Raw genomic sequence first — 9,825 nt, forward strand, 5'->3', positions numbered from 1 at the left:
AAGAAGGAAGCAGGTTGAGGGAATTCAGCAAACAGCCTTCTTATGAAATTAGTGAGTAATAAGATAATATAAGGCCCATTCCTCTTTATGGGGAATATTCTCTGGTGAACTCTTCAAACGGAAAATTCTCAAATACTGTAATGCACTGATATGAAAGATTTATGTAGCAAGAAGCCAGAACAGATAGCAGAAGAAATTTGAAGCTATGAAGGTTGGCAGTCCTGCCATTAATACTTCATTCATTTAACAAATATTTATAGAGTCATTACCATGTACTAGACACTGTGCCAATCACTTGAGGGAATGGGGGCAAGGGAGATAATGATGAGTAATACATCATATCTGTCTTTAGAAGCATGCATCCTAATGGGGGAGCTGCCATAAGAGAATTCTTATTAATGCATTAAAGGTATTTATTGAGCACCTATTATGTACTGAGGCTAGTGCCAGATACTGCAACAAATCATAATGAACACACTCTGTATTGAAATGCTAAATTAGAAAACTGTTATCAGAAGGGTTTTTTTCTTTTTTTTTTTCTTTTTTGGTCTCAACAGAGAATTAACACAAAGACCACTGAGAATTGAAGAGATTAAACGGAATTAGACAGGGTCCACGTAGACATGCAACAAAGCAACAGGAAGGGAAACAGGTCAGAACTTAGAGCTGTTTCTTTCTTGAGCTATTTCTTGGTGTACTTCTCATGAGTAACTACTTAATTTTGTATAAACATAAGATTTTCTTAGTTCTGAAGACTGAGATTGTTGGCTCCCTAAAATAGGAACCTCATACCTTATCAGGTGGCAGAGTCTGAATGAATGATCTGAGTCTCCAGGAGGAGAGAATCCAGAGGTAGCAGGTATTCTGTGTATGCTGCAATACCTTCTGTCCCATGGCTGAGGCAGGCATTACTAATAGATCACAACAGTTTTTCCTGCTATGCCAGGTGATCAGGGGTGGTCTTGGCACATAAAGATGAAGTTTTTTGCCCTCTGAATGCCCTTTAGCCCTTGGGATTTTCCTGGACACTTAATACTGTGAGAAACGACTGAATACTTGAGTTTCTTCTGGTCTCTCGCTCTCTCTCTCTGTCTTTATTGCTTTCTCTCTCTCTGTCTTGCCCACACATTATGCTATGTGCCTACATACATATTTAGGTAATACTCACAGTAATCCAGTCAGGTAGGTGCTATTACTATCTCCTGAAACGAACTTGCCTGAGGTCTCACCAGTAGTAAGTAGTGAAAAGTGACTTCAAATCCATACCATGAGCCTAATCCCGGAGCTGAAGCTTGTCTCTGCCTGCAGAATCAGAAATGGCAGGCCGTCTCTCCCAGGAAGTAGGGCTGTTCTTGTCAATGGAAAATTCACTCCTTGTTTTCTGAACCTGAAGGCATCATCTGTATTTCCAGGAGAAAAGACAGAGTTGGATGACCCCTCGATCTCCAGTTCAGTTCAGTCTCAGTCGTGTCTGACCCTTTGTGACCCCATGGACTGCAGCTCCAGGTTTTCCTATTCTTCACCAACTCCTGGAGCTTGCTCAAACTCATTTCCATCAAGTCCAAGATGCTTTTAACCACCACACTTTCTCTCCAGGATGTGGTAAACTTCTTAGGAATGATTTAGAATAACTGTGATTTTCCCCACACATAAATGAAACACACTGTTATCATAAAACAAACAAACAAACAAACAAAATTCTTCCATCTGAAATCTGTGAATAAAAACATAATATCCAAAATACATATGTAAATGCAAACATATATGTATAAGACAAAAATAAAACACCTTTCCAAAACAACAACAACAACAACAACAAAACACCATCCAACCATCTCATCCTCTGTTGTCCCCATCTCCTCCCACCTTCAACCTTTCCCAGCATCAGGGTCTTTTCCAATGTGTCCGTTCTTCACATTAGGTGGCCAAAGTATTGGAGTTTCAGCTTCAGCATCAGTCCCTCCAATGAATATTCAGGACTGATTTCCTTTAGGATGGACTGGTTGGATCTCCTTCCTATCCAAGGAACTCTCAAGAGTCTTCTCCAACACCACAGTTCAAAAGCATCAATTCTTCAGCACTCAGCTTTCTTTATAGTCCAACTCTCACACCCATACATGAATACTAGAAAAACCATAGCCTTGACTAGATGGACCTTTGTTGGTAAAGTAATGTCTCTGCTTTTTAATATGCTGTCTAGGTTGGTCATAGCTTTTCTTCTAAGGAGCAAGCATCTTTTAATTTCATGGTTGCAGTCACCATCTGCAGTGATTTTGGAGCCCCCCCAAAATAAAGTCTCTCACTGTTTCCATTGTTTCCCCATCTATTTCCCATGAAGTGGTGGGACCTGATGCCATAATCCTTGTTTTCTGAATGTTGAGTTTTAAGCCAACTTTTTCACTTTCCCCTTTCACTTTCATCAAGAGGCTCTTTAGTTCTTTGGTTTCTACCAAAAGGGTGGTATCGTCTGCATATCTGGGGTTATTGATGTTTCTCCCAGCAATCTTGATTCCAGCTTGTGCTTCATCCAGTCAGACTTCTCATGTTCCTGTTTCTTAACCAGACAAAGGAGGAAATAAGATGAGAGGCCCAGGTATCTGTGCCTGCAGCCACACTTTCCCACCGCCTCCCCCCAGCCCTCAGTGTCAGTGACCACTACGTGGAAGCGACAGCTGATACAGGAGAGCTGGCCTGGAGGAAAGGGATTGAGTGCTTGGAACACTAATGTCTTTATCTTTTTTCTGGGGATTTTAATTAGCTGATTTGAATTCCATTTCTCATTCTGCCCTATACTCATTTTTTTTGGATAAAACAGATTAAGAGGACAAGGTAGGCATCAGAAAAGAGAAACAAGAGACATGGGCTTAGAGAATCATAATTCCTGCCAAATCAAGAGTTGAGTTTTAAGGAGAAAACCTCATTTTCTGAATAAATATTCACAGAACTAAGATGCAGATTGAATAAGAAGTATACGAAATGAAGCTCTTTCTATATGGTAGATACTTCTTTAAAAACATACAGTTTATTTGTGCATGGCTGCACTGAGTCTTCATTGCTGCGGTGGCCTTTCTCTAGTTGTGGTGAGTGGGGGCTACTCTCGGATGCTGTGCAACAGCTTGTCCTTGCAGTGGCTTCCCTTGTTGCAGAGCACGGGCTCTAGAGTGTGTGGGCTCAGCAGTTGTGGCACACAGATTTCTTCGCCCGGCAGCATGTGGAATCTTCCCATGTTCCCCGCAATGGCAGGCAGATTCTCAACCATAGGGCCATGAGGGAAGTCCGTCCTACTTCTTTAAGTGTTTTTCATGGGTTAAAATATTTGCATAACCTATAAAGTTGACTTTATTTTTTTCTTCTTTATAGTTGGGGAAAGTGAGGATCAGAGAATTTAAGACACTTGCTCAAGATGACACAGCTATAAATGGTCAATCCAGGAGTCAAACCATGGTTCTTTAACCCCTAAAGCTCTTAATCAATTTAGTACATCTATGTGAAAATGGTATAAACTCTCAAGCACCAAACCCCAAAGATACTATGAAGTTAATGAAGTGTAAGCTTCAGGGGTCCTTTCTAAGACCCTGGGACACACCGCAGTAGTTTTGTTATTTATAATTTTATATTCATTTACGTACAGAGGCTGCCTTCAATTATATAAGCTTTGGGCCGCACAAAACTTGAATCTGCATGGAAGCACCCTATCATTCTAGACTAGACTATCACATCATCCTTCCCTTCTCATCTCCCACCAGCCCACAGAAAATCTAGTACGGCATTCTCTTCTCTTGGGTATTATTCATCATCCAAATTCCCAGTGTTTTCCTCCTCTGGAATCTCATTTTTTGAGACAGCAAGTTGTGTTGGGTGCTGACAGTTTCCAGCCACTCAATAAAGAGTATTAATCTTTTTTCTGGCGTCTCACATACAACATTGCCAATGGTGTGTTTGTAACCCCTTGTGAGAACGGCCAGTCTTCTAATTATAGTAAATGTAGTCAAGGAAAAGGGCCCAGATTTTAAACAAACATCCATTAATTCTGCATTTGCATGTCATGCTCTGAAATCATCTTTTTCTGAGTCACGGATTATCTTTTTAGATCAAGCCACAAAAAGCATCGTGTTTTGTTAATTTGGGGCCTTAGGGAAGGGTAAAAGAATTCTAGTCAAATATCCTAAGAGATTCTGTACTCTTCAAAGTAAAACATCTTGGTAAATCATTAATCGTTCTTGAGTGACTACACATTTAGGACAAGCATATATTTATGCTAAGTGAACTACATTTCCAGAACCACAACAATGTAGAATATACAATTATTAAAAGAGTCAGTAAGCACGAGAGAACACTGAAATAAGGTAAAACTTGATTTGGAAATTAATTTGGACCATATGATTATTGGGACAAGACTTATAAAACGACTTCTTTTTTTAGTTTTTAAAAATGTGTGTATTTTTAGCTGTGCTGGGTCTTTGTTGCTGCCCTCAGGCTTTCTCTCGTTGCAGTGAGTGGGAGCTGCTCTCTAGGTGCGGTGCACAGGCTTCTCCTGTAGGGCTTCTCTTGTAGTGGAGCACGGGCTCTAGAGCGAGGGCTCAGGAGTTGTAGCACACAGGCTCAGCTGCTCTGTGGCATGTGGGATCCTCCTGAACCAGGGATCAAGCCTGTGTTCCCTGCATTGGCAGGCAGATTCTTAACCATGGGGCCACCAGGGAAGTCCCAATAGTTATTTCCTATGTATAAAGAAATGTATATGTATAAAAACAAACCCAGGTATGTGTAAGAGAGTATTAATTTAGGCAAGAGCCCTATACCTAACAATCTGTGGTGGTAACTAACAATGGTGGTGATGATGAGGCTGATAATGATAAAAGTTAGCCTGATTAATTATTCACTATGTCAGGTACTGTGCTGAGCACTTTAATTCATCATCCCATTTAATCCTCTTAAGTCTGCCATCAAGACTATTTTCCAGATGAGGACACTGAGTCCCAGAAAGGTCGAGTGGCTTGCCAATATCATTTGAGAAGTCATGGACTCGGGATTTGAACAAGGTCTGTCTCATAGCAGAACCCAAGTTCTTAGACACTTTTTAAGCTATTTTATCTTTTGGGGCTCAGTTTCCTAATTTGCAAAATGAGGGGCTTGACCTCCCTAATCTCTGCTGTTTCTTCCAGCTCGACAGCTCTAGGATGCTACGATTTCAAGTTGCCATTCTCTGACAGCAAAAGAATGCTTGTTTTTTCTTTTTTCTTTACTAATATGTTTGTTTATCAAATTGATCTCTACCAGCTCAGAGTAATTAAAACCCCACAGCTCTTACATTCCCCAAATAAACACAGGCCTGCACATCCAGCATCCGTCACAGCACCACACATGGCATCTAACATGAGAACCAAGAGTAGCTGGAAAGTAGCAAGCTGTGCAAACAGAGGAGTAAATATCTGTGTACCCCAGCCCAATGTACTGGAAGTTTCTGCTTATTTACTGACAGCACCAAGTGCTGACCTGGCCAAGGCTCCCATAAACAACTTCAGATGTTCAGTTGGCAAAGCGTAATATTCATGATTCTAATACTGATGATAACCAGATGGCACTAGTGGTAAAGAATTCGCCTGCCTATGCAGGAGATGCAAGAGCCACGGGTTCGATCCCTGGGTCGAGGAAGAGTCCATGGAGGAGGACTGGCACTCACTTCAACTATTCCTGTCTGGGAAATCCCATGGACAGAGGAACCTGGCGGGCTACAGTCTGTGGGGTCACAAAGAGTCAGACATGACTGAGCAACTGAGCACAGCACAGCATGCAGTAAAGCGGCGGGTTTCAAAACGCAGCATATTGTTCAGCAGCTTGTGATCCAGGTAACCATTATTAGGTCCAGAATAACAGAATTAACCATATGAAAAAAATGCTCAGTCCTTCCAGATTAAGAAACTCTCGTGGCAGTGTTCGTGGCACACAACCTTAGTTACCATGGGAATCGAGATGTAGAATGTTCCAAGTTTTTGTCATCTCTGCACTTGGAGTATTTGTTTACCTTTTGTCTAAGGTTGTATTCCTGAATGGAGGCAGGAGCAGAACAGGATTTCCTACAAGGAGTATGGATGATGGTTCTCTAAGTATAGTCTATTAGGACTGGGGAGAGGACCTTGTGTTTGTTTCACAGGGGCTGATGTGTACTTCCCTTGCTGGCTTAGCTCTTGGACTATTAAGATAAAGTGTGTGAAGCCTTGCCCTCAGGAGCTTGTAGCATGGGTGAGAAGTGAAGTGAAATGAAGTGAATAGATGTGCATAAAAATCTATTTGTATGCTTACTGGGTACATACTTGTTTCTCTATCTTATGTTCATGAGAAGATGGCATTGGATCTAGGCCTTAAAGAATAAGAATTTAAACATACAGACATTGGGATGAGAGTGGAGAGGACAAAAATGTGGGAAGAGAGGTTAGGTGAGGGAAGATAAAGAACAGACTGGACCTATAACAAGCCTGTCTGTATTTTTCTATTACAGCATCATTACATAGTCGTCATTGTGGTATTATTTGTTGACTGCCTCCCTCAACTAGATGGTAAGCTCCTTGAAAGCAGGGACAAGGAACAAATCTGTTTTATTCACTGACACATCTCCAGGGCCTATGACCCTGTCAGATCATTAGAAGGGGATCAGTAGATATGTATACCAAATAGAGAGGAAGGCAAATGTGTAACAGGACTGACCCAGAGTGGAGGCACACACAGAGCCCTTAGATCAAAGACATGTGATAACTCAGTTGTCCAGAGCACCAGACAAGATTTTTTTTTTGAAAAAGTCAGAGCCTTACCTTGGTGTGGTCATAATGCTGGCTAGGCAGAGAATAATAATTAAAGAGGAAAACAATCAGACATTAAGACTAGAAACAGGGACCAGAATGGGGGACATTTTAATTAATTTCATCAAATATGGGTCAACGATGAGCCAAGCATTATGGAGGTCAAGATGAACTTCAACAGTGTTTTGAAGAAGGAAGATTATGTCTTTTAGGTAAATAATAGCTTCATAGTACAGGTAATGTTTCAAGTAGAACTTGAATAACAGATAGGATTTTCTTCTAGAATGGAAATGGAGAAAAGAAGGACATTCCAAAAAAACAAATATTAGAGATGAGAAGAGAAAAAGCATTTATGAAGAACCAAACTGTGTGTCCAGTATTAAGTATTATACTTAAGTACAAAGGAGATCAGCCCTGGGTGTTCTTTGGAAGGAATGATGCTAAAGATGAAACTCCAGTACTTTGGCCACCTCATGCGAAGAGTTGACTCAGTGGAAAAGACTCTGATGCTGGGAGGGATTGGGGGCAGGAGGAAAAGGGGATGACAGAGGATGAGATGGCTGGATGGCATCACCGACTCGATGGACGTGAGTTTGAGTGAACTCTGGGAGTTGGTGATGGACAGGGAGGCCTGGCGTGCTGCAATTCATGGGGTTGCAAAGAGTCGGACATGACTGAGCGACTGAACTGAACTGAACTGATACTTAAATCTTATCTATTCTTTGCTGTACCAAATAGGGTAAGATTATAACTGAGGAAACTGATGTTCCCGGTAGAGCTGTGACTTGAGTCAATGTCTGACTTAAACCTGGTAAATGATGATAATAATATGTAACATTTAATGTGTCATCTTCCTTATCCTCTTGGGAAACCCCATCTTTCATGAGTCAGGCCAAACATCACTTCCCTGATAATTTTACCTGCAAGCTTCTGCACTGAGTGTTCTGTAGATACCCTAATTACAGTAGCTGTCTCACTGTATTGCAATTGTCTGATTATATCTATTGAAAACACATTAGATGGTGAACTTGATAAGGTGAGGGACTGGATGTATCTGCCACCTTCTATAGATGTGCTTCAAGTGGCACTTCTTTGTGTAATCAAATTTTGAATTCACCATCAGATGAGCAGAGTCTAAAATAAATGGCTGTGTGCTAGCTGCAAGGGAGGCTGGTAAAGTGAGTTTCTATCATCAATTTTGTGGTGAAATGGACTAAGATGGTAGAGAATCTCCCAATATACATGTGGTGTTCGGATGAGCTAAACATTCAAAAAAATAAAAATACAGAAGTCTACCAGAGAAGGCAAAGTTGTTAAATCATTCCCTGATGTACTTTTGAATTAAAAAAAAAAAAATCAATCCTGGTTTGGCTATGGATTAGGGATAAAGAAAGAATGGGAGAAAGGTCAAAGAAATGACCATCCTCACAAAGACCCAGGTAAGCCGGCCATATGGGTAGGGGAAGCAGGTTGCAGAGTTGACCACCTGAGTTCAGTGTGCACATCATTGGTGGGATACCAGTGATTTTAAGGGTTCATGAATTTTAAAAGTTTTAAATAGTTTTTTAAATGTGATGTATATTGGACAAAAATAATTAGCACGTCAAAACTGTGAGTTCACAGCTGGTATTGTTTAGGAAAAAGGTTAAGTTAGGTTCAGTTTAAAAGGACCAATTCAATATTAGAAGCATTAAATAAATAATACAGCAGGGGGCATGGAGCTGTGGCATGGTTTCTGAAGGTAGCAGAGGAACAGCTATAGTCTGGGAAAGCTCCCCCATGGAGGTGGGGACAGGGCTTCACTCACTGCCTACATGTCTTTATCTCAATGGGTCTCAACCTCATACATTAAAGGAGTATGAGAAACCTCAAAACCAGGGCCAACATGAGACCTCTTGTGGGGTCTTCAATTGGTTTGCCATGCTTGCTGAGACTGCTTGTGAATTTTAGAGAATTGAATCTGTTCATCTTCCTCAGTCAGCCACGTCTGGGAAATGTCAGATCCCCAAGTTATACATCTCTAAATGTGGATCTGTATCTGAGTGGCCTTTAGGGGAGGCATCTTCATGGTCAGGTGTGTTTTTGGATTTGATAAATGATTTACACCCAAATTTTAGAACTTCCCTGGTGGTCCAGTGGTTAAGAATCCGCCTTGCAATGCAGGGGATGCAGGTTTGATCCCCAGTCAAGGAACTAGGATCCCACATGCCACAGGGCAACTTAGCCCATGCAGAGCAACTGCTGACCCCACACACCACAACTAAGCGAGTTCATGCACTGCAACAGAAGATCTCGCATGATGCGATGAAGGTCCTGCAACCAAGACCTGATGCAGCCAAAATTAAAAACAAAAAACCCCGCAAATTTTGATTTGCTCTAAATATGGATCTGCTCTCTGGCTCATTAGCATCCTCCAGCTTTCTCATCTGTAAATCCTTCCCTTGAGTTACTGGCCACTCTTCCTCAGATTGTGCATTGACTTGCTTGTGTGCAGGACCAGAGTTCAGCTGCCAGTCTAGCTCACCAGAGGTCCATGGTGGAGGCAGAAACAAAGTTCCTGAGAATGACATTAACCTGCTTATAGAAGTTCAGCTGCATTAACTTTTTTAATGTCTTCCCCTACCTATCATTTAATTCCTTTGGGACTTTTACGTTTCAATAAGATCTGCTACTTCAGGAAGCAAGAGAGCAAAGAAGTAAATCCAGATTGGAAGAAAAATGTGGATGAATACTGTAGAGCACCTGACATTGGTTTCAATAGGGGAGCAGCTTCAGCACGGGGAGACTCTGGCTGAAAACAAAAGTTGTAGCAGTGAGGATGGGCTTCCCTGGTGGCTCAGATGGTAAAGAATCTGCCAGCAATTCAGGAGACCTGGGTTGGATCCCTGGGTTGGGAAGATCCCCTGGAGAAGAAAACGGCTACCCACTCCACTATTCTTGTCTGGAGAAACCTCAAGGACAGAGGAGCCTGGCAGGGTCCATGGGGTCTAAAAGAGTCGGACACGACTGAGCGACTAAGCACAGCACAGCA

This window comes from Bos mutus, chromosome 28 (assembly GCF_027580195.1).
Source record: "Bos mutus isolate GX-2022 chromosome 28, NWIPB_WYAK_1.1, whole genome shotgun sequence".
In the NCBI taxonomy this organism is placed as follows: domain Eukaryota; kingdom Metazoa; phylum Chordata; class Mammalia; order Artiodactyla; family Bovidae; genus Bos; species Bos mutus.